The sequence below is a fragment of the Chionomys nivalis genome, chromosome 4 (genome assembly GCF_950005125.1).
Source record: "Chionomys nivalis chromosome 4, mChiNiv1.1, whole genome shotgun sequence".
NCBI classification, from domain to species: Eukaryota; Metazoa; Chordata; class Mammalia; order Rodentia; family Cricetidae; genus Chionomys; species Chionomys nivalis.
In genome coordinates, this window is record NC_080089.1 from 97,709,812 (window position 1) to 97,734,153 (window position 24,342).

Consider the following 24,342-nt stretch of genomic DNA (forward strand, 5'->3'; position numbering starts at 1 on the left):
AAAGAACAACAGTAAAAGAAAAAAAAAAAAAGGAGACCAGAAAGGGGTTTCTTGAACAATCTAGGCAAGAATGAAGTTGGTCTGGACCAGGTAGCGGAAGACAAAGGTGAAAGAAAGGCCAAGACTCTAGATGTATTTTGAAAGTAGAGGCAATGAGACAGATGTGCAGGTTTTGTGGGAAAGGAGGTCAAGAATAAATCTTTAGGTTTTTTCTTTCTTTCTTTCTTTTTTCTTTTTTTTTCTTTTTTTTTTAAATGTGCTTTGAGGGCTGGAGAGGCGACTCAGCAGTTAAGAGCACACTGGCTGATTTTTTCTGAGGACCTGTGTTCAAATTTCCAGCACCCACATGGAAGCTCATAATTGTTTATAATTCCAGTTCTAGAGGATCCAACATCCTATGGCCTCTATATATCAGGCATGCATGTGGTACACAGATATACATGCAGGCAAAATACTAATACAGACAAAATAAAAAATTCAAATGCTATGTTTTGTTTTGCTTGAACAACTAGAAGATGTGAACAGATGTTAATTAAGCTAGGAAAACATCAGAAAGGACAGATTTGTTGGTGGGAGGAGGTATGGTGGTGGCATATAGGGTAAGGGTTCCATGCTGGATGTCAGTTTTAGGATGCCTATTAGATATTTAAGTAAGTGTGTCCAACTCCAAACAGAACTGAGACTATAGATTAAGGAAGTACTATGGGCTGGAGATCTGGCAGGTGGATCTCTGTGAGCTCAAGGCCAATTTGATCTACGTATAGTGAATTCCAGACCAACCAGCACTGTACAGTGAGACCCCATCTCTTTAAAAAAAACAACAACAACAACAAAGTTTGGGAAAGAGGAATCAGCAGAAGAGACTGAACAGTGGCTAGGCAGAGAGAAATTGTAATAAACCTAGTTCCTATCTGATTCAGATGACTCATATCTTCTAATATTCATGAATCCATGGTAGGTTAACTTAAATGTTTAGCGAGAATGAAAGCACCAGCACACAAATCAGGCAAACTCTTACATCCTTCTAAACTACTGATGAGTATCCTAAAAGGCAAACGGAGATGGTCTTTCAAAGAGAAACCAGTGAACTCGTGAAAACATTAGATAAGTTCTGAGAAATGGCAGAGGCAGATAGACATCAGTGCTGTTAAGTGGTAAGTGAGACTCTGTCCCTACTCCTGGAATTATGGGGACAGAAATATGGTGGTATAAGTTTAAAAAAGAGAGAGAGAGAGAAAGAAAAGAAAAAAATTACCATTAAAATATAGAAAATTGCTTCAAATGTTTTCTGTGAAGTTTATATAAAATAAAGCAAAACTTAGAAGGGAAAGTGAATGTAAAGTATTGATTTTTAAGCTGGGAGAAAAAAATGGATATTTTCATGCAGAAGGGAATGACTCAGGAGAAGAGGAAGCTGCTGACCAACTACTAGTTCTTTCACGGTAACAGGAGAAAAGGCAGACTACATGGATGGCACTACAAGTGGGTAATGGTGGCTATGATCTGAAAAGGCCTTTTCTGACTCAGTGGAATAAAAACAAGGACTTCTATTCAAAGTAAAAAGTGGGAAGGAGACAGTGACCATAAGTGAGTGAAGATATAAACAGTCACCCTGGAGGAAGTAAAACCAATAGCAAGTGACGAAGGAAATGTATGATTGCCAAGCAATATTAAAGGTCAACTTAAGGTCATAATCATAGATTTAAAGTATGATATAAATATGTGTATGCACCATATATATGGACCAGGCAAAGAATTGGATTTAATTGGCCCTATGATTTAAGCCATGCAGGGCAGCTGAACTCAAAGATACCTAAAATGAGAAAGTACAGAATACAAATGAGAATGCATACCATACAAAAGAGAGATGGTAATGAGTGAACATAGATTCTAAATGTACTTTTCATATCTCCTGAAACTCTAATCCTTCTTCTGAGCCTATGGAACTCATAGGCAGCTAGCACCAAAATCTTCATATCCTTGACCACATCTCAGAAACTTTCAATGCCCTCCACCTTCCTGGACACCCCCGTAAGGATACAGCTTTTTTAGCCCTTTTAGAGGAGGACTCTTTTCTTTCCACACTCCTCAAATGTAAGGGAGGACTGGCAAGTGCCATTCTTATTCCATACTGCTAATTACAGAATACTCTCCCTTTGTCCTGTACAAAAATCCCCTGCTCTGAATCACATATCATCAGGCTCCATTACCCTACTACCTTTCCTACTGTAGATATTTATGGCTCTACAAGGTCACCCTTTTAATTCCTTGGTAATTTTAGCTTCTGGCTCACTGTCACTCCAATACTATTTCTGTCATAATTCTTATTGATTTCAACATCCAAAAAGAAAATTCACCCGATATCCTGGCCTCTTCATTTCTTGACTATTTCTACATAGTAACACTGATCCTGTTCTCTTTCCTATCTGAGCCTCCTTTCCTCATGGTCACATCCTAATCAGCCATCTAAGAATAAAGTTTAATATTTACATCTGAAGTTACATCTTTATTGTTCTTATTGCTTTGACTTTTATTTATTTATTTTTAAAATAAGATTTATGTATTTATTATGTATACAGTTCTGCCTGCATGCAAGTCTGCATGTCAGAAGACGGCACCAGATCTCATCACAGATGGCTATGAGCCACCATGTAATTGCTGGGAATTGAACCCAGGACTTCTGAAAGAGCAGCCAGTTCTCTTAATCTGAGTTATCTCTCCAGCCTGTTGCTTTGGTTTTTAAGACAGGATCGCACTACATAGACTGGCCAGCTCAGTCTGCCTGTCTCTGCCTTCTGAGTACTGGGATTAATGATATGCACCACCATACCTGGCTTTTTTTATTTTTTAACTTTCCAGTGAGGCTAGAAAGATGTCTTAGTATAAATTTATATGGTAGATTTACCTACATATTCAGGTTACATGATATAGTCTGGCTCCAAGGCTATAAGCCTATAGACTTTGTTACTGTATTGAATATTGCTGGGAGTTATAATATGTGATAGCTAATCTTTGCTGTCAACTTGATCGAACTTAGAATCACATGGAAACATATCTGGTGTAGGAGTTTCTTCTGTTTGTGTGTTGCTTTCATTGGGTAATGAAAAAAGAAACTGCCTTGGCCTAGTTGACAGGACAGAACTTAGGTAGGCGGAGTAGACAGAACTGAATTCTGGAAAGAAGGGCAGAGTGGCAGACACCATGGATCTCCTGCCAGAGATGGATGCTGTTAGAATCTTGTCGGTAAGCCACAGTCATGTGGTGATACACAGATGAATAGAAATGGGTTAAATTAAGATGTGAGAATAGGCTAATAAGAAGTTAGAGCTAATGGGTCAGGCAGTGTTTAAATGAACACAGTTTCTGTGTGATTATTTCAGGTTTAAGGTAGCCGGGTGACCAGGACAATAAGCAGCCTGCTCCTCCTGATACACATACCTCTAGGGATGCCTATCAGGGTGTTTCCAGAAAGGTTAAGACCCACCCTGAATGTAGGTGGCACTATTCCAGAGGCTGGAGTTACGAACTAAATAAAGAGGAGAAAGCCAGCTGAGTACTAGCATTCATGTCTCCCTGCTTCCCAATGGTAAAAACTTCCTCATGTTCCTGCCATCATGCCTTCCTTTTATAGTAATCCATCCTACTATGATGGACTACATCATCACAAACTGTAATCCCAAATAAATTCTTCTTTTAAGTTGCTTCTTGTCAAGTATTTGGTCACAGCAGTAAGAAAAGTAACATAGAACATAGTGGTAAGTACATGTACATCCAAACAAAAAAGATATATTCTCTGAGGCACTTATCACATATGGAATTTCAGGACTAGAGTTTCTCTCAATGGTCATGAGAGAACTGTCAGTGAATGTGAAGCCTCAGGGCATGACTGTAGGCTTTATAAGGACTATACTTAGACTACAGTAAATTTATATTTAAAAAAACGATTAAAAAAATTAACCTTAGCTTCTATAGCATATTTACCTTTTGAACTTTTAATTTTCATGAGACTCAACTTACAGACACACTGCACAGTTGTATAAAAATATTTTCTTAGCTTAAGTCTAGATAGATTCACTGTTTATTTTTACCAGATCTTCAAAGACCACTAATGAGCTTCAAAACACAGGGGTGACCATCCAAAACTCATCCTATGAATCCTCTACACTAATAAAAAGGGAAGCTTTAGTTAATTTTCCTTGATGAACATAGACACAATATTCAAAAATCAAATTCAATAACTCATTAAAAAGATCATCATGATCAAACTGGTTTTATTCCAGAGACACAAAGAGGTTCAACAAATACAGATTAATGAATATAATACCACATAAACAGAATAATATATAAAAACACATGACCATCTCAATTGATACAACGAGGCATTCATTTATACAGCTAGAAAGATGAGCAAAATCATATCTTTTTAAGGAAAATGAATGGAAATGAAATGGCAAATAAAATAAGCTAGACTTGGAAAGGTAAGTTCTTCCTGTCTATTATAAAGGGAATCTAGACAAAAACAAAGATAGTATGAAAGTAAAAGAGAACTATTACAAAACAGGAGAGAGAAAGTGAGGGAGAGAAAATATGGAGGAGCTCACATCTCTATCCAGAAGCAGGAGGTAGAAAGCACACTGAAAATGGTATGAGTCTTTTGCAACATTAAAGCCAGTCCCAAGTGCCACACTTGCTCCAACAAGGCCATACCTTCTAATCCTTCCCAAACAGTTCCTCCAGTGGGGACTAAGCATTCAAACATGAGTGGCAGTTTCCCTTTCCACAGCAGATTTGCTTGCAAGTAGACTGTGCCTCAGGAATTCTCCTAGTAACAAAAATCTATCAGTGTTGGGGGGGGGGGATCCATGTTTTCAAACTTTATCTTATTTTATTTATTATTATTTTGGTTTTTTGAGACATGGTTTCTCTGTGTTTCCCTGGCTGTCCTGGAACTTGCTCTGTAGACCAAGCTGGCCTTGAACTCAGAGATCTGCCTGCCTCTGCCTCCTGAGTGTTTGGATCAAAGGTGTTTGTCACTAATGTCTGGCTGTTTTCAAACTCAAAAAAAAAAAAAAAAGAGCGAGAGATTCTACTATTTTTATTTTAAAATGTGTGTCCATGTGTTTTCTGGTAGATTATGTGTCCACAGAAGGCAGATGTGTCAAATGCCCTGGAGCTGGGGTTATGAGCCACCTAATGTGGGTTCTGGGAACTAAACTTGGGTTTTCTGTTGCAACTCATTTCTCCAGTTCCATTTTCAAACTTTAAAAGGATTATGTTGAGGTCTAAATAAACCCCTCACTGTGAATTTCCTTTGCAGTTCTTTTTTTCTTCACATATAGTTTCCTTTCCTTCTTTTTCTTCCAAAGCTATAGTGTATGAGGCAATAGGATTTTTTTTTAGCTCCAGTATAATCTTTTAGGACCACATTGGGTATGTGGTGGTCTACTGTTGGCCAAAATATCATTATGTGGTACATGAATGTTCTCAAATATATTAGGACTAGGTTGAGAATCGAAATGTAACATCTAATTAAATTCTTATGCCAACAATAAAGCCATATTACCTAATAGACAAGGATATTGAGGCCAAGATAAAAATAACAAAACAACCAAAACCTCAAATTCAACACTTGGTCATATTATCGAGAAAATTTAAGAATTTTGACTTGAACCTAAAGCTTTCTAATGTCTACAACCCTTTCCTCCTTCACCACCACTGTGTTAAGTCTAAATGAATATGAAGAATCAGTCTCTGCTATAGTTCCAGGTTTCTTGATGTCTCTTAATAGGAAGAAGGAAGGAGGAGAGAAATGCACAGGAACGGAGCACTTCAATGGGTAGAACTTAGATCAAACTTTTTAAACTCTAATTTTTCACAATGTCTGAAATGAAGTCTTTAAGAAGTAAAGTTATGACACAAAACAGCTATATAAAATAAAATCATAACAAATCAATGGGGTAAAACTTATGACTTTTAAGAGGATGAATAATGTTAAATGCTCTTTGAATGTCACACTACATTATCAAACTTTGTAATTATAATTAAAACAAAGAGCTTGTACAACAATAAAGCTGACTAGGACATAATTAAAGGCACATGAAAAAGCAGAGTCATATCCAGAAATAGAACACCATGTAAAACATGCCATAAGGCCAAGCATAAAGCTTAATTTAAAAAAATAAAAACAAGTGACCTGTGAGATTAAGTCGACAGGAGGGAAATGGAAAAGGCACAAGGCTTTAAATGTGAAAAAATGCAAATGTCAGGGTAAGAAAATACAATTTAAAGAAACTTAATGGAAGAGTAAAATATGAAATTCAATTTGGAGAAAACAAATTCAAGGATGAAGATTCAGTGTCAAAAGTTACTGAACAGAAAAAAAAACTTAGAAATATTTTCCATTTATTCATAAAGTATTTATTAAGTATTTGCAGCAGTACTGTAGTTTCTCTGTGAGGGGGTGATGGGATTCAGGAGGCAATGTGATGGGTTAGGGAAGCAGAAGCAGATGAAGCAAGAAACCACTACGTAGCATGCATGAGGCCCCTGTGGTCCAGTCCAATGAAAGAGTTGAAAACCTGGTGTGGTGGCACACATCTGTAATACCAGAAGTTAGGAGGTTGGAGGCAGGAGGACCAGAAGTTCAAGGTCATTTTCCACTACACAAGTTAAAGGCTAGTCTAGACGACATGAGGCTCTGTCTCTAATAAAATAAAATGAAAAATGAGTAGTCAGCACCAAATTAAACAAAATCATTCAAAGAAAACATTTGAATTACCATCTCTAGCAGTAATTCCAACAAGAAATATTCAATTTACTTTGAAATTCAATGGAATCCAATTTGGAGAAAACATGATAGTAAGTAAGATCATATTGGAAGGCAGAAAGGAGAACAAAGTTCAACTTCAGGAAAAGTCAAAGAGGAGACAATGATGTAGCCCATCCCAAAATGCTGGAAGAGGCATGAAGACAGAGAATATAGTCAATAATTAGAGAGCAAGAAAGTTGAGAATAAACAAGAGTTGTATTATATATATATAAGCAAGCATGCACAATAATTTAAACCATTAATTATATAATATATGTGCATATAAGCTAGCATGGAATTAAAACCAAGTAAATATCAATGGCAAAGAAACAATAATAAATGGGACTAATCAGAGTCCGTTATTATCAGAGTCAATGCATATATTTGAGGAATTAGTAACTGGTAATTGATACACTATCTACTATGAAGTTATTCAAAATACACAGCCAAATAAATATTTGGGGAATTCACAGAATTCACACTATCCATAAAAATAAATTCCAAATGAGTTAAAGACTTCAGTCTGGAAAATATCTAAAAGTATATAAAAAAGAGTCTAGTTTATCCCCAACATGCAGCCAGTACACAGCATGAAAATGAAATTTAATAGTATCTTTTTAATGTTAATAGCATAAAACCAACTAATTAAAAAGTCACTTTAAAAAGTTCTGCACCTAAAACAATACAGGCTATTGCTACTAGTTTTCATTGCTACTGGAGCAAGATGGAAAGATTCCACTACTAGTATGGTAAGACTGCACTTTGGTCACAGAACATAGAAAAGTGAAGCTGAAACTGAGCTAGAAACTTCTTCTCTCCTGGCTAGCTTTTATGGTGATAGAAAGTGTCATGCAGATTGTTATGGGAGGAAAGTCATCAACTGTCTTACTAAATAAACCCTTTGTGCTGCATTATCAATCTAGCTGACAAGATAAGTCCATTAGTGTACTAGTGGCATGGCTGTTATTGGGATCACTAATCACCTTCTGATTAGATTAGAGGCCTGCTCTACTGGAAGTAATCAACAATAGCTGGTACAATAAACCTGGTCAAAAACTCTTGGTCAGGGGTGTCACAGAACCCAGTGGGAAGATACTATTGCTACTTTACTAAATGGGCATGCATTTATCAAATTACCTGGTTTTTAAACAGGTTTATGCCTAGTGATTAATGCTGTTTTCAATTTTGGTCAGAAAAGCCCCCCCTTTTTTTTTGCAATGGGTGGCAGTTATTATATAGATTGATTAACTAGTCAATGTGTTGAACATTAGTGATTGCTGAATGAGAAATCTCTGTATCAGTCCTTCCAAGGCTCAAGGAACACTATAAGAATGAGGAAAAAGAATGTAAGACCTGGAGTAAGGAGTAGAGTATTGTAGGATATTATTTTTTGGCATGACATGAACTCACCGCAACTGCAATTTCCTGCAAGAGACCAACCAGTACAAGATGGGGCCCACCAAGAGGGAGAAATGGGGAGGGGAATCACAAGGTTCCCAAGCCTCCCTAATGAGTTATTGGCAATTACTATCTGCTAGGGTAAGAGGATACACTTTCTTCAGTGTTGTAGACACAGCTAAGATGTCCATGTTCCTGTAAATAACTGTCTTATATTCATGTATGTAACCCTCATTAACTAATTAGGACACACACAAATAAAGACATAAAAGTAGGTGACACATTGTAAGTTGGGGAGAGGAAGGGGGCCAGGGAGTGTGGGAGGATAATGAGAAGGTAATGGGAGAATGAATATGGAAATATAGTTTATATGTATAGATGTAAATATAAAAAAATCCAAGCCAGGTGGTGGTGGTACACATCTTTAATCCCAGCACTCAGGAGGCAGAGACAGGCGAATCTCTGTGAGTTCAAGGCCACCCTGGTCTAAAGAGCTAGTTTCAGGACAGCGAGGGCTGTTACAGAGAGAAACCCTGTCTTGAAAAAGCAAAATAAAACCCAAAACTCAAAAAACAAAAAACTCCAAACCATTATCATGTATAATTAATAAACTAATGAAAAAGAATTATATGATCAATAAAAATGTTTCATAAAAGCAAAATAAGCAAATGTAGATATTCTGTTTGTAGTCTAACAAATAAAGCTTGCCTGAAGATCAGAGTGCAGAGCTAAGCCACTCACTATTTGACATAGAGGACAGGCAGTGGTGGCACTTGCCTTTAATCCCAGCACTCAGGAGACAGAGGTAGACAAATCTCTGTGAGTTCAAGACCACCTGGGCTACACGAGATTGAATCTGTCTAAAAGAGAAACAGAGCTCACACAAAGGTGATCCCAATACTTGGGATCTCACTCCTTTAATATCAGCTCCAGGGAGGTGGAGATAGGAGTGAGCTCAGAAGCAGTCTGAGGATTCATAGAGACAGGATTGTCCCTTTAGTCTGAGCATTGTTAGAGGTAAGAACTAGTGGCTGATTGCTCTGTTTTTCTGATCCTTCAGTTTTCACCCCCTAATATCTGACTCCAGGTTTTTATTACTACGACCAATTAGAATTCGTGCTACAAGCAAATCTGATATCAAAACTAACAACTTAAAAATACCACAAAGGGGTAGAAGTCCAACAGAATAGAAAAAAAAAGTCTGCCATTTTTATAATAAAGAATGAGTATATAAAATACAAATAAATAAATATTTTTATGCTGCACATAAATAGGATGTTTTGAAAGCATATCCAACCAGTCTTTTATCACATGGGAGGGTAACTACAGAATTAACAATAATATACTGGATGCTGTATGTGCACATACCACAACCCCTAACAGGCACACAGTCAAATCTATCTACCCACTCTCACACACAAAAAGGAAATGTATTAAAAATTGAAAAATTAAATAAATAATGAATTATTTTTAAATATAATAAATCAAGAGAAAATACTGCAACCTCTTTATAACACACCAGAAGGCACATATAGAAGCCTGCAGGTTTGGAGAAATGCTGGCTCAGATGATGTTTCTGAACTTGCTCAACACATTATTTTCCTATTACGTCGGACCCTCTCCTGCCTTTAATACTCACATCACGGTGGTGTGGGCCTCTATTTACTTTAGGAGTACTCACCATGGGGTTCCAACCAGATCTGCCAGAAAAGCACTAAGGTTGTTAAGATGCACCAAGTTCAGAGGAGACAAAATGCTAACTCCCGAGCCATAGAGCTTATAGGAGGACATAGTATGGCAATAATACATCAGTACTACTCTCAATGGCATTCAGGGCCTCAGTCCTCACAACTGCAAAATAGGGAATACACCTGTGAACTACAAATAAAAAGAACTGTGCCCTGCTATGCTATCTACAGTTTTAATGGCATATTCCACTCATAGCCACTAATCTTGGTTTTTAGGTTTTGATCTCATAGATAGGAAGTTTTTAATTTTTTAAATCCAGTTAAATGACAGTTAAAGATTGGTAAATAAATAAGGAAAATTCACACACCTATAATCCTAGCACTTAGGTGACTGAGTTTCAGGCCAGTCTGGGCTACATAGTGAGACCCTGTCATTGGAGGAAAAACAAAACCCCAAACCAAAATAGAATAAACAAACAACAAGAAGAGTGATAACCTCAGGCACTCATCTCAGATGTGGGGCAGAGTGAATAACCATCAGAGTCCTTAGAGTGCTGAGAAGCAACCTGAAGAAGAGAGGAACTTCTAGGAGAAGAGGACTTGGACAAAGATCCCAGGGAAATGAGAGAGAAAGCCTATTAGGGAGAATGCAAAGGCATGTTGGGAAAAGGGTGTTATTTGTGACTCAGTCAAAAACAACCACAAAGGAGAATAGAAGATGAAGTCAGAATAATACAGGCGTGTGTGATCGGGGTGGAGGGGATGGGGCTTAGTGGTCCTTAAAGGTTAGCCTAAAGCCTAGGAGGAGAGGATTTAACTTTCCACAGAGCACTGAAAATTCTTGTTCCTGTGTTAGTAACAGTTTGTAGAAGAGGAGGGACACATCAAGAAAAAGAGGGTATTGGAGCAATGTTCTCAAGCTTCTTGATGCTACCACTCTTTAATAAAAACACTTCGTCATGTGGTGATCCCCAACCATAAAATTATTTTCATTGCTACTTCATAACTGTAATTTTGCTACTGTCATGAATCATAATATGGTGTAGGAGGTCCTTCTGTCTTTGTGTTGCTTTTATTGGTTAATAAAGAAACTGCCTTGGCCTAGTTGATAGGGCAGAACTTAGGCAGGTGGGGGAGACAGAACTGAATGCTGGGAGGAAGAAAGGCGGAGTAGGAGAGACACCATGGAGCCGCCAGAATCTGACATGCTGAATCTTTCCCCGTAAGCTACTGCTATGTGGCGATATAAAGATTAATAGAAATGGATTAAATCAAGATGTGAGAGTTAGCCAATGAGAGGCTAGAACTAAAAGGTCAAGCAGTGATTTAATTAATACAATTTCTGTGTGGTTATTTTGGGGCTAATCTAGCCGCGCGGCCAGGAAGAACAAGTGGGCCTGCTCCTTGCACTAATGATACAATATCTATGTTTTCTGATGGTCTTAGGTGACCCCAAAGTGTCACAACCCACAGGTTGAGAATCACTGGTCTGAGCAAGGCAGAAACAATGAAGATAGTAGAAAGTGACTTAATCTAATGACTCAAAACTTTGAACGTAGACTCAACAAGACAGATGACAGATTGAACATAAAATGTAAGAGAATCAAAGGTGACTTAGGGTTCTTGCCCTGGGCTTCTAGAATAATGAAGCTACTTTTTACTGAGATGGGATAGGTTATTGGAAATGTAGTTTTGAAATAAAGCTCTGTAGCCTTCAACTTTTCAGAGGTTAGAAAGATAATGAGAAACTATGCGGGAAAGCTGAGGTGAAAAAAAGCCTCAGTAAGGTAAGAGGAAGTAAAGATGAAATGTGTTATACGTTTAGTGAAGAAAGCATTAACAAAAAAACTAACAGTGTAAGATGCTATTGAAGGAAGACAGAGAACTGATTCATTCACTGGTTAGCAATGTGAACGTTAGTGTTGAACTAGTCTGGCAAGAGGACATCAGTGGAGAAGAGTCCTAATTAGTATAGATTCAAGGCCTAATTAGTAAGAAAAGAAAAAAAAATGAGTCACTGATTGGATAACTGTGGAAGGGATAAGAGTTAGAAAGATTTCGACAGAGTCATGAGACTCTGGCGAATACAGTACCTTGTATCACAAGGTACTGCATTTCCAATACCAAAAAACAAAACAAAAACAAAAACACAGTACCTGGCATATACAAGTTACTAAGTGAATATTTGTTGATTGACTGAAGTCATCAGATATTTTATCAAGAAGCAGCTTCTAGAAAATACAGTAAAATATTAGGGTTCTTGGTTCAATACAGAAATCTGGCCTTTTACTTTACTGCTATGACTGAAAACTTCTTAGACCCTTACACCTAAAATAGATGTCCCAATGTTGTGGAACAATCTTTTTGTACTGTGAAGATGTGTCTTTGCCAAGATGCCTTCTGACTGGTTTAATAAAGAGTTGAATGATCAATAGCTAGGCAGGAAGAGGTTAGATGGGACTTCTGGGAAGAGAGAGAGGGAGGCGATGAATCTAGGTGTGAGAGAGACACCAGAGGACATGGAGAGGAAACAGGAGGTGAAAGATGAAAGAGAGCTAAAAAGCCACAAGGCAAAATGTAGACGAATATAAATGGGTACACCTTATTTAAGTTATGAGCTAGTGGGACAAGCCTAAGCTATAGGCCGAGCTTCCATAATTAATAATAAGTCTTGGTGTCATTTTTTGTGAGCTGCCAATCCAAAGGAAAGTCCAACTACATCCCATAATTTGAGAACAAGGACAGGATTTGACAAATCCCTTTTAAGTATATATGTTCAGTTCTAGATATATAATATCATCTCTCCAACGACTTCCTATATCTGAGGCCCCTGTTTAATGACTATGAAGCCAGCATGAGACGTGCATAACACCACACAACTCTTCCCACAAACAGTACCAGACACCAGGATATCCATTTGCAAAAGAATGAAGAGGGGTCTCACTTCCTATACAAAAGTAAGCCAAAATGGTTAGACTGAAATGTAAAGACTAAAATTACATACTCGTAGAAAAAAAACTATAGGGGTAAATTAATGTGATCTCGATGGTGACAAGAGCATAAAGACAATGACAACAGAAATGAACTAAGTTCTTTTCCGCAAAGGCAACCATCAAGACAGTGAAAGGGCAGCTCACAAAATTGGAGATTTTCAAATCACATATGTGATAAGGTCTAATATCTAGAATATATAATCAACTCTTTTGTCCTTTTTCTTCATTTTACTTGTGTGTGTGAGCACATTTACACAGGTGTCCGTGTGCATACAAAGGCCTCAAGCTATTTCTGGGAATCTTCCTTAATTTATCTTTCATTTATTCTCTTTAAATTATTCATTTATGTATAAATAAATTTATTTATGTATATGTGTGCTTGTCTGAATGAGTTTATATGCAGCGCATGCACGCAAAGAGGGCAAGAATTACAGTTGATTGTGAGCTATGATGTAGATGCTGGGAACTGAACCTGGGTCCTCTGCAAGAGCAGTAAGTACTCTTAACCACTGAGCCATCTCTCCAGCTCCCCACCTCATTGTTTTTAGGTAGGATCTCTTACTCAAACTCAGAGCTCATCAACGTAGTCAGTCTTCATAACCAGCTTGTCCTGGGGATCCTGTCTCCACTCTAAGGTTGTAATTATAACTTATATGAGTACTAGGGTACTTGCACCCCAAGTGTTTTAACCACTGAGCTATCTCTCCAGGCCCCTATAATCAATTCTTATTTTTTCAACAACAAAAAGGCAACACAATTTAAAAATGGGCAAAAGAAATTTTTCTTCAATAGAAATTTTTAAAAAGAAAATACCAAATAGCCAAGAAATATATGAAACTGTTCTATACCATCAAGTCATTATGTAACTGCAAATCAAAGCCATACTGAGAGACTACTTGAATCCAGTAGGGCAGATGTCTACAATTTAAAACAATGGCAACAACAGGACTACCACTGCCAACAACAAAGAAACTAACACAGAATAACGAGTGTTAGAGAGGATTCAGGGAATTTTCAGATACTGGTGTGGCAGTTTGGTGGTTCCTTAAAAAACTCAAAGGCTGACAATTTAACTCAGAGTTATTACCTAGCATGCACCAGCTCCTCAAAATAATCCTTAATACCACAAATCAAACACCTTAAACAAAAGAATTACTATATAGTCCAGCAATTCTATTCTACCTTTAAATACCAATGAACTGAAAACAGGTATTAAACAAAACCTGTAAACAAATCCTCTTAACAGCATAGTTTAGAAGATCCAGAAAGTACAAATGACCCAAATGCCACCAACTGATGCAAACAAAGGGTGGCAAATTCATAATTCAACCAGAAAAAGAAATGAAGTATTGACACACACACACTATGACATGTAATGAGTCTTGTAAACATTACACTAAATGAAAGAACATGCACACACACACACGCACACACACACACAAAAGGTTTCTATGAAATGTTTAGGATAGAAAGCAAAAATGGTTGTTGCCAGGAATTTGGAAAGAAAGGAATGGAGAATGACTGCCTAGTGGGATACAGAGTTTCTTTTGTGGGTGATGAAAATATCTAAGAATTAGATGTGGTATTTGCAAATTCTGTGAATTTAGCGAAAACCACCAGTTAAAATAATTAATTTCACCTCAATTTAAAAAAAAAATTACAACTCAGGCCTTGCATCTGAGAACTTAGTCTAAGGACTCAGCTCATCCAGTCACCCATGCTCCTCCACACACCACAGGAGAACTGCATCAGCAATGGCTATTCACCCTTCAGGTATGGTACCTAACCACTGTTTTTATGTGAGAATTCTCACTGCTGCAAAAGTACATACAAATTTCTAAATAAAATTATTTTCTAATAATAGATTCTTGGTACAAATCATACTGAAGCTATGTTTGCTTCATATATATGTTGCCATCCTATATATATGTGTGTGTGTAGTATTTATATATACTATATGGTATACACCCCCCCCCACATATATATACTATCCATCTAACTGAGCTGTGGGACTCATCCCTACAAGATACTATTTCTATGTGCAAAAGAGTACAGTAATAAAGTTTATGCTTTCAATGAATAAACACCATTTTTCACTAATAATCTTTGGCATTTTCCACTTTCTATGCTTTCTGTGCCTTTTGTTTGCTTGTTTTGTTATGTTTTTGTGAAGACTGGAACTCTTAGACACACTGAATTAAAACTGACCTTTAAAACCTCCCGTGCCAGACTAAGGTCGCCAATGAAGAAGAAATAGAATGGGTATATCCATTTGCATGAAAACCAGTCTTTTTTTCTTATTGATTTTTATTGAGCTCTACATTTTTTCTCTGTTCCCTTCCCTGCCTCTCTCCTCCCCTTCAACCCTCCTCCAAGGTCCCCATGCTCCCAATTTACTCAGGAGATCTTGTCTTTTTCTACTTCCCATGTAGATTAGATCTATGTAAGTCTCTCTTAGTATCCTCATTATTGTCTAAGTTCACTGGAATTGTGATTTGTAGGCTAGTTTTCTTTGCTTTATGTTTAAAAACAACTTATGAATGAGTACATGTGATAATTGCCTTTCTGTGTCTGGGTTACCTCACTCAAAATGATGGTTTCTAGCTCCATCCATTTTCCAGCAAAATTCAAGCTGTTGTTTTTTTCTGCTGTGTAGTACTCCATTGTGTAAATGTACCACATTTTCCTTATCCATTCTTCAGTCGAGGGGCATTTAGGTTATTTCCAGGTTCTGGCTATGACAACCAATGCTGCTATGAGTATAGTTGAGCACATGTCCTTATGGCGAGGCACGATTGAGCATCCTTTGGATATATACCCAAAGTGGCATTACTGGGTCTTAAACAGTGACTCTGAATACTCACAGTACAACATTTATACATTCTCTCCCACCTCCCATTCTTTCTTTCTGGACAGAGTCTCACTCTTCCACCCTGACTGGCTTGGAACTGGTGTAGACCAAGGCAGACCTTGAAATCACAAAGATCTACCTGCTTCCCTCTTCCAAGTGCTGGGATCAAAAGCCTACACCATCATGCTCAGTTTTCACAAGTCTTTTTGATACCAAACTGTGTTCAGTTCTCTTTCTCTCTGATCTCAACGAGGGCATGCACCTCCAATTTATTTATTTATTTATTTTTTGATTTTTCGAGACAGGGTTTCTCTGTAGCTTTGGCACCTGTCCTGGAACTAGCTCTTGTAGACCAGGCTGGCCTCGAACTCCCAGAGATCCGCCTGCCTCTGCCTCCCGAGTGCTGGGATTAAAGGCGTGCGCCACCACCGCCCGGCCTGCACCTCCAATTTATAGCCACCCCATCAATGATAATGATTTCAAAGAATGAAAATATTTATATGTATGTAACTGGAAAAATCAAGTTCTAATATCAAGTTAACTGGAAAAAAAATACTGCAAAACTGCTCCTGGGAATCTGACAAACACACATTTCCTAGCACAGCCAAATACTCCATTTTTAATATGCAAACAATCTGGTTTTTGTTCATCGCTTGAATGGAAGGATGATGTCAGGGTTACTGGAGCCCAGATCACTACTGGCCTTTAGAAACTCTTGCCTTTCTAGATAAGCAAGAGACTTACAGCCAAATCACTAACATCTAAAACAAGTCCTTCAGGAGTCTTCAGCCTAGAAAAATACCTCATCAGTGAAAAGCAGTCTTCAAAACAAAATGCAAAGAAAACCCCCTCTACAACAGGGAGACAAGTGATCAGGGACTGTCTAGCTACTTCTCTGAGAAGTCAGAAGTGTTTGGGTACTCAACATACTGAGTATCTGCTATATAGCCATAGATACCAGCCCCTCCCTTTCCACATCTTCTCAGATAAACTTTTTGAAATCTTTGTCGATCTAGGCTGGAAATAAAGCACAGAGGTAGAACACTGAGCATGTGCAAAGCCCTGGGTTCAATCCACACTGCACGGAGACACAGATGATTTTGAACATTCATTATTTTTTTAGGGTGTACTTATTTCAATCTGGTTTCTACATTTTCCATTCCAGAATGGCTCTTGCTGAGGACAAAGATGTCCATCTTCCAAAGTTCAACAGATTATTTTCAGTGCACTTAACTACTTTTTCTTTGGGGAAGTACTATCTTTTTTTTCCTTTATGGCATACCCTAAACTACAATTAGATTTTTTTTTTTTTTTTGAGACAAGGTTACTCTGTGTAACAACTCTGGTTGTCCTGGATTTGTTTCATAGACCAGGCAGTCCTCCCAAGTGCTGGAATTACAGATGTGTACTACCGCTGCTTGGGTACTACAATTAAACTTTTAAAGAAAACATATAAAACAAAGATCAAATATGGGTTATTATTTTAAAATATTTTATTCATTTATTGTTATATGTGTATGGGTATTTTGCCTGAATCATGTGTGTGCTGGTGCCTGTGGAGGCCAGAAGAGGGCATTGGACCCCTTGGAACTAGAGTCATAATGAACTGGCATCTGGGTGTTGAGTCATCTCTCCAGCTGCAAGTATAGTTTACTTTTAAAAATCTCATTTAAGTACAGTGCACTTGCCTACATGCAAACCAACTTTTTTTGCCTAATTTAATCAGAAACTCCATAGTATGTATTCAGTTGTCACATATCTAACATCAAGCAAGGTGCCACCTCATGGTATCTTCCTATTTACTTTTCATTATCTTATTCTAAAACAACAACAACATCAGCAACGAAACACCAAAATTCTGAGCCCTCTTCTGTTGCTAATCTTGGGTCAGTGGCTCTCTTTCCACTAGTCAGTGGAATCATCTGAGGAGCATTTAGACAAGGCTGCCAGCACTAAAGAGACTGCTACTTAGAAGCCATCTAGTACTTCAACAGCAAGTACCTGGCCATCCAGAGCCACCTGGCTAGACACCGACTACAAAACCAAAATACCACCACTACCACCACACAACACAAACACACAAAACAAAAAACCCAGCACTGCAATTAAGACCAAATAAATACAAACAAATTGCTCAGATGAACCTCAGCATTAAGTTTTTTTTTTTTAAAGTGTGTATGTGTGTGTGTAAAAATGTGTTCAGGGGAGTATATTGGTACATGTGCACATATGCATGCTGGTGTGTGTGTCCGTGTTTATACAGAGAAGCCAGAAAAGGTCAACAGGGTCTCTCACTAAACCTGGAGCCAGGCTAGTGGCCAGCAAACTCCAGTGATCCTCCTGTCTCTGTCACAGCACTGGAGTTACTGATGACTGTACTGTCATGCATAGATTTTGACACGGACACTGGAGATTCCAATTCAGGTCCTCATACTTGTGCAGTTATCTCCTCAACCCCAGCATTAGTATTTTTTAAAAAAATTATTCAGTGTTTCCAATGTAAATCCAAGAAGAAAATCACACTCTCCCTTGACCAGGAATTATACATACATTCAAAATCATACAGCATTAGGTCAGCAAGTTGGTTCAGCTGGTAAAGCACTTGTACTCAAGCCTGAGTTTGATCCTCAGAACTGTGTGGAACATCTACATGCATGTTCAGTGCCAGCACTCCTACTGTCAGATGGGAGATGGAGACAGAGAAAACCACCAGAAAGTTCATGGGCCACCAAGCCTAGAGGTGGCAGCACAGGAAAAACAACAAAGACCCTACATCAACAAGGATATCCAACTCCTGAAGGTTATCTTTTGACTTCCACATGTGCACACAAACTCACTTGCAAAATACAGAAGCAGAGGCAAAGCAGGGCAGGCATAAGTTTTAGGGTGTGGCTGACTGGGGCCAGTTGGGACTTAACCTCTGATCACTGTTGCTTTACAAGAAAGAGCTTAACGTGTCATTCATTTTCTCTCTCTTCAAAAATCTTGACTTAAACATATTGGCAACTAAAGCAAAATTAATGATGAAACCACCTCATGTACAAAGTAAAACATCTGCGGGCAAGATTCAACGCTGGCCTGTTGGTTTGAAACCTCTACAATGACCAATTTCACCCATACACTTCAACTTAAACCTAAAAATGCATGTCTCCAGTTCTATGCTTTCCCCCATGTGTTCTGAACTGTCAAGTTCTTACATGGCATGTTTAAATGAAAGGTTAGCATCCCAATGAGAATGATTACTTATGTCCACCTCAAAACCTGTCCTTTTGATGACCTCTATTTCAGGTAACAACTCCACTATTCACAGTTTTGGGCAAACTAGTGCTCTGGAATTCATCCTAGGATGGTTCCTTTTTAACCCTTAACATTTGTGCCATTATCTTCTAAACGAGTGGTTCTCAATGTCCTAATGCTGTGACCCTTTAAATACAGTTCCTCATGTTGTGGTGACTCCCAATCACAAAATTATTCCATTGCTATTTCATACTGTAATTTTGCTACTACTATTAATAGTAATCTAAATATCTGCTATGTAAGATATCTGATATGAAGACCCAGAGGGTCTTGACCTACAGGTTGAGAACTGTTGTTCTAAATTTTATCAACCATGACTCCTAAATACATTTCATACATACATGTATTTCTTTCTAGCTCTATTGCTATCATCCCAGTCCCAGTTATCATCTTTTAATGTTTTAGCTACCTTGTTCAAATCATTTTTTCCATATGATGCTCTTTCACAAACATATTTGGTCCAGTAATCTTATTTCTATCAATTTACTCCACAAGTATACTCATACACATATGAACTGGCATATTTACAATGCTCTTTATAATAAATTGAAAACATTTATATGCTCATCAATAGGAGAACATATATATCAAAATGGATAAATTCCCAAGGGACTATTAAAATAACAGAGCACAGTGGGTTACCATTTGTGTAAACAGGATACCTATCCAAAAAAAGAAAAAGTTCAGAATGGTAAACAAAACTATTACCACTGTCTATCTATTCAGAGGCATAGAGGAAATAGTGGCTGAACAGAAGATACTGTGATATAATGGACCTGGAGAAGGGCCCAACACTGTTGGTTTAAGTCCCTGCATGAGTCTAGAGGTCGGCTGGACTGAGAAATCAATCAGTAACAGAGAGCTTCCACCTACTTCCCTACTCGTTTTATATCATTCTGCCCCTAACTCTTCAAGTTCCAGCCATACTAGCTTCTGGGTTCCCAAGAAAAAAATATTCTTTTAGGATTCACAGTTCTTCCTTCTGTGTAGAATACTGTCCCCCAAGCTTTACTTAGCAAGTCCGTACTTATCCTCTGAGTCCATCGCAAATGTTACGTCCCCCAAAGAAACTCTCCTCAGTTTCCAGACTAGGTCAAGATGAACATTTTAGGTACTCAGGGAAACCTGTACTTCGCCCTTCAGAATTTAACACAGCTGTAATGAGATAACTGTATAATTACACGTTTACACCAGTTACCTCTTTAGACTACACAGACTAGAAATGCAGATATCATACCAGTTGCTTTTATCTTTGCCTTCCTAGACCTAACCTGCCATCCAGTTGGCAAAGTAGGCTGCCACATATAAAATGAGCGACTTCTCTTGCCCTAAGGTTAGGAAAGCAGACAAAGTCAGCAAACAAGGACAAAGCAGTCCTGGGATTAAGGTAGCATTCAGTTTACAATAGTAGTTTCCAACTATGGAAAACGTGGCCCTTTCTGGGGGATATCTAGCAATGTCTAGAACAGTGGTTCTCAACTTGGGGGCCGAATGACCCTTTCAGAGGGGTTACCTAAGAACACCAGAAAACACAGATATTACGATTCACAACAGTTGCAAAATTACAGTTATGAAGTAGCAACGAAATAATTTTATGGGGTCACCACAGCATGCGGAACCGTATTAAACTGACGCAGCATTGGGAAGGTTGAGAACCACTGGTCTAGAAGCGCTTCTGATTGTCATTAAGTATGTGTGTAGTACTATATCAGTAGCTAGGATTCTAAGTCAGGAACGTGGCTAACCATCCTCTATTGCACAGGCTAGCCCTCTATAACAAAGTATTATCTGATGTAAAATGTCAATAGTACCATGGATGAGAAACCCTGATAGGCAATACTCAAAAGTCAATCCTACTCCTTGATCTGGCGGGGGTTTTGTTGTTGTTACTTTTGTTGCAGGGGTGGAGGTGGTGACTGAAAGGACTGTCAAGAAGAGTGTCAGAGATGAAAAGCTTGAGTTACTTGTTGAAAGCTGACAAAGGCCAGATCACTCGGAACTATCCTGATCAGAACTGAGTCTCTGAGTTTATCACCTTCAAATATCCTGTACTCCATAATCGCCCAAACCCTTTATTCTCTTCCTGCTCAGGCAAAACTTCCTTTCTCTCAGGATACTTGGTTTCGCTGAACCTCATGGCCAGATGAATTCAGACCAAGATAAAGTCAGACGGCTCGTAGAATGCTAAGCATAGTGACAGTTACAATGTGCAAATCTTATGCATGGAAGTAAAGCAGTAACTGTTTACTCTTTAGGCTCTCAGTGTTTAAAGCTATCACTGAATCCAATAACAGTACATTGGTCCTGGTAAAGACTTCTCCAAAGGCTTTCTATTAAAACAAACAAACAAAACGCACCAAAACTTTGTATTCCTTATCCGAGCTTCCAGATTGCATACAAGATCCAAGTCCCCCCTCCCCCAGTATTTCATGACATAAGCGTGTCAGAAATGACCAGAGAGCCTTTTGAATGCAATAAACGTAAATAAATCACGTGCAAATCAGAAGCCATCTGTAGGTTTTTTTTTTTTTAATGCTTTTAGTAATGGAGACTAGTGAAGGAAATTGAGATAATTTTTAACGGTGCCAAGGAAAAAGCCCTGTGTTTTACTACAACACGAGCCTGCTGCCTGCTTAGCTGGACGCCCATGCTCTGACCTAGTATGGCAATTTTTAGGGTCCCTGGGCTTGATCCTCTGTTTACAAGAAACTGAGGCCAGACACTAAAGAAGAACAAAGAAAAATGCCTGGCACCAAAGAGGCGGGGGACGTTTTGTACATAAATGAAGATTCGAGGAGGAACTCTTCTTAGATTTTGAAAGGCACTACAAAGCATTCCCTTCGCTAGCGTGTTAACGAATTTATTCTGTGTTTGCAAACTATTTTCTACAAAGAAAATGTCTTATAATTTACAAACAGTAATCTGTCTCCCCCACCACCACCCCTCCTCATTTGCAGAGCATCGAGAGGGATAAAATTTCTTTAGGCTTTATCAGAGTGGGAGGAATGGAAATAATGTGAGCACTACACAGTTCCGAGGCAACATCAACTCCAAGCCCGGCCAGCTGGTTTCCATCGAGCGGTCCCCAAGGAGAACGCCCCTCCAAGGCGGCGGCCGGGCCGGCGCGACCGTGGGAGCCGCCGAGGCCCTCGCAGCTCAGCCACTCGGCCGCCCTCTACCTTTGTTTCAGGTGCCCCTGTTCCCCGAGTGGCTGAGATCCCGCCCGCAGCCCCGAACGGGTGACACATCCTTCTTTGGCCAAGTCTGGCCGAGGTCGGGCAGGGGGCGGGGAAGGAAAATAAAGCCTCAGCGCCGAACGACGTGACTCTCAGTTCTTCCAGAACCTTGGCATTTGCCGCCTTGCCAAGCTTTCCTGTTAACGAGTTCCCGGGCCGGGCGTCCCGCGAGGTGGGAGGCGCCGGTCACCCTGTCCCCCGGCCTTCTCGACGGGACACTCGGGCCAGCGCTAACCTCCGCCGCCGGCCCCGGGAGCCCTCCGGCGAGCCTGTGCTCCACCCGGAGTCCCCGCACCGCGCGCGGCCCCTGCGGCCAGGCCAGTCCCCGCCCCCGGCCCCGCCCGCCCCGGCCTCCGCGCGCCGCCCCTCGGCCTCGCCAGCCCGCCGCGGGCCGGGGGCGCAGACGGAGAGCTGGCCTACCGCCCCGCGTCCGTGCACCTACTTCAGTGCCCGCCGCTCCTCCTCCCGCGGCTGCCTCGCCTCTCAAGCGACGCGCCACACACCGCCCCGGCTTCCTGCAGCGCGGGGTCTGGGCCGCTTTCGCCGCGCGTGAGGAGCCCAGGCCTGAGTGCGCCCCGCCCAGCCGCCCAGCCACCCGCCAGCGCCTCGGCCCCGCCCACCGGCCCCGCCCACCGGGCTGCCCCGCCCACCTGGCCGCGCCTGGTCCCCCTGCGAAAGGGGACCCTGAGGGGCGCCAGGAGAGCCGCGGCGGCTGTAGCCGCCGCTGTGCACTGCTTTGTATAACGGAGACGGCGAGTCGTCCTGTTTGGCGAAGGAGTTTCATGCTAAAAGTATGCGTTTTATGATGGCCATCATTGTTTTTATTGCCCTTTTTACTGTCCTCTTCGTTAACTGTCTTGCCCTTCTGGGCTTTTATGTGAGCCAGACTACCGTCTACACTCCTTGCGGTGGCTCGCACCTGCACGTTCTTTTTCGCTCAGCCCAAGCTGTGTGAGTTTTGAAAAAAGAGTTTGTATTTATTTTTTTTAACGTATTGTTAAATAAAATTTTAAATTGCTAAAATAAACAAAACTACATAAAACAAATGCACAACTTAATGGGATTGTTCCGAAACATTTGCAGTCTTGATGCCTGAACCTTTGACCCTAGCTAAAATAATAAACAAGGTTCGCCTTTGCTAAAACGGGGAAATAAATGGATGGCTGGACTAGGGACATAGCTCAGTTTGTGTAGTGCCTACCACCACATAAAATCACATAAACTGGGAGAGTTGACACAAGCCTGTAATTCCAGCTCTACAGAGGTAGAGGAGGCAAGAGAATCAGAAGTTCAAAGTCATCCTTTGCTATATTGCTACTTTGAAGCCAACTTGGTCTACATGAGTATCGCAGCTCAATGACAAAAAAATTGGACATTCAATTCTGAATTGCAAAGTCAATCATTATAGAAGAATATAGATAACAAAAACAAGTCGGTCAGTCAGGAGAATGAGCAGTGTGAGTGACATGCAGGTAGAGATGAAGAGTCAGATGTAGGAAGAGCCAAGAACAGGACAGCTGCGAGGACAGGCTCTGGGCACATGGCTTGTCCCTTTGTTTCTGTCAACAGCTTTTAGCATGGCACCAGTCATCATAGTAAGTGTCTTATGTGTACATGTGAATACATCCACTATACATTTATGTGTAGATGGTGCAAGTGAACAGCATGTATATCGTTCCACCTTCTGTAGCTATGTGTAAGCTTGATTACAAGAAGTATTTTTTGTTCTTAAAAGAAAAATGTATGTAAAATTTCCCCAAACAGGCTTTTTTTCCTGAACCATTTCACCAGGTTAATCTTTCCATTAGCTAAAATATGGTCTGTGGTGCCTTGGAAGAAAAAGAATACAAACCATTACACACCCAACTTTATACCTTCCCAGTTTAAAAGACCTTCCACACTGAATGTCTCTCCTCTGAGTCAGAGTAGTCCTGTGAGGAAGGCAGAGCAAGACAAAGAGAGGTGGCAAAGGTCACAGAACAGTTCCTGATAGTAAGGACAGAAAGTACAACGTGACTCACAAAAGGACTTCAACACCTCCCTCCCAGCTTCTACCTTAGGACTCAGGCAG

At 39.8% G+C, this 24,342-nt stretch overlaps 1 protein-coding gene across 2 annotated transcripts in view; it reads right to left on the minus strand.

Moving 5' to 3' along the window:
* The window catches only part of Ppp2r3a (protein phosphatase 2 regulatory subunit B''alpha), a 149,720-nt gene extending 126,887 nt beyond the window's left edge, over positions 1-22,833 (minus strand). For both annotated transcript variants that reach the window (XM_057768953.1, XM_057768952.1), the window contains exon 1: positions 22,714-22,833. The gene's annotated coding sequence lies outside the window, so the exon portion shown is untranslated. The remainder of the gene's footprint in view (positions 1-22,713) is intronic.
* Positions 22,834-24,342: the final 1,509 nt, after the last annotated feature.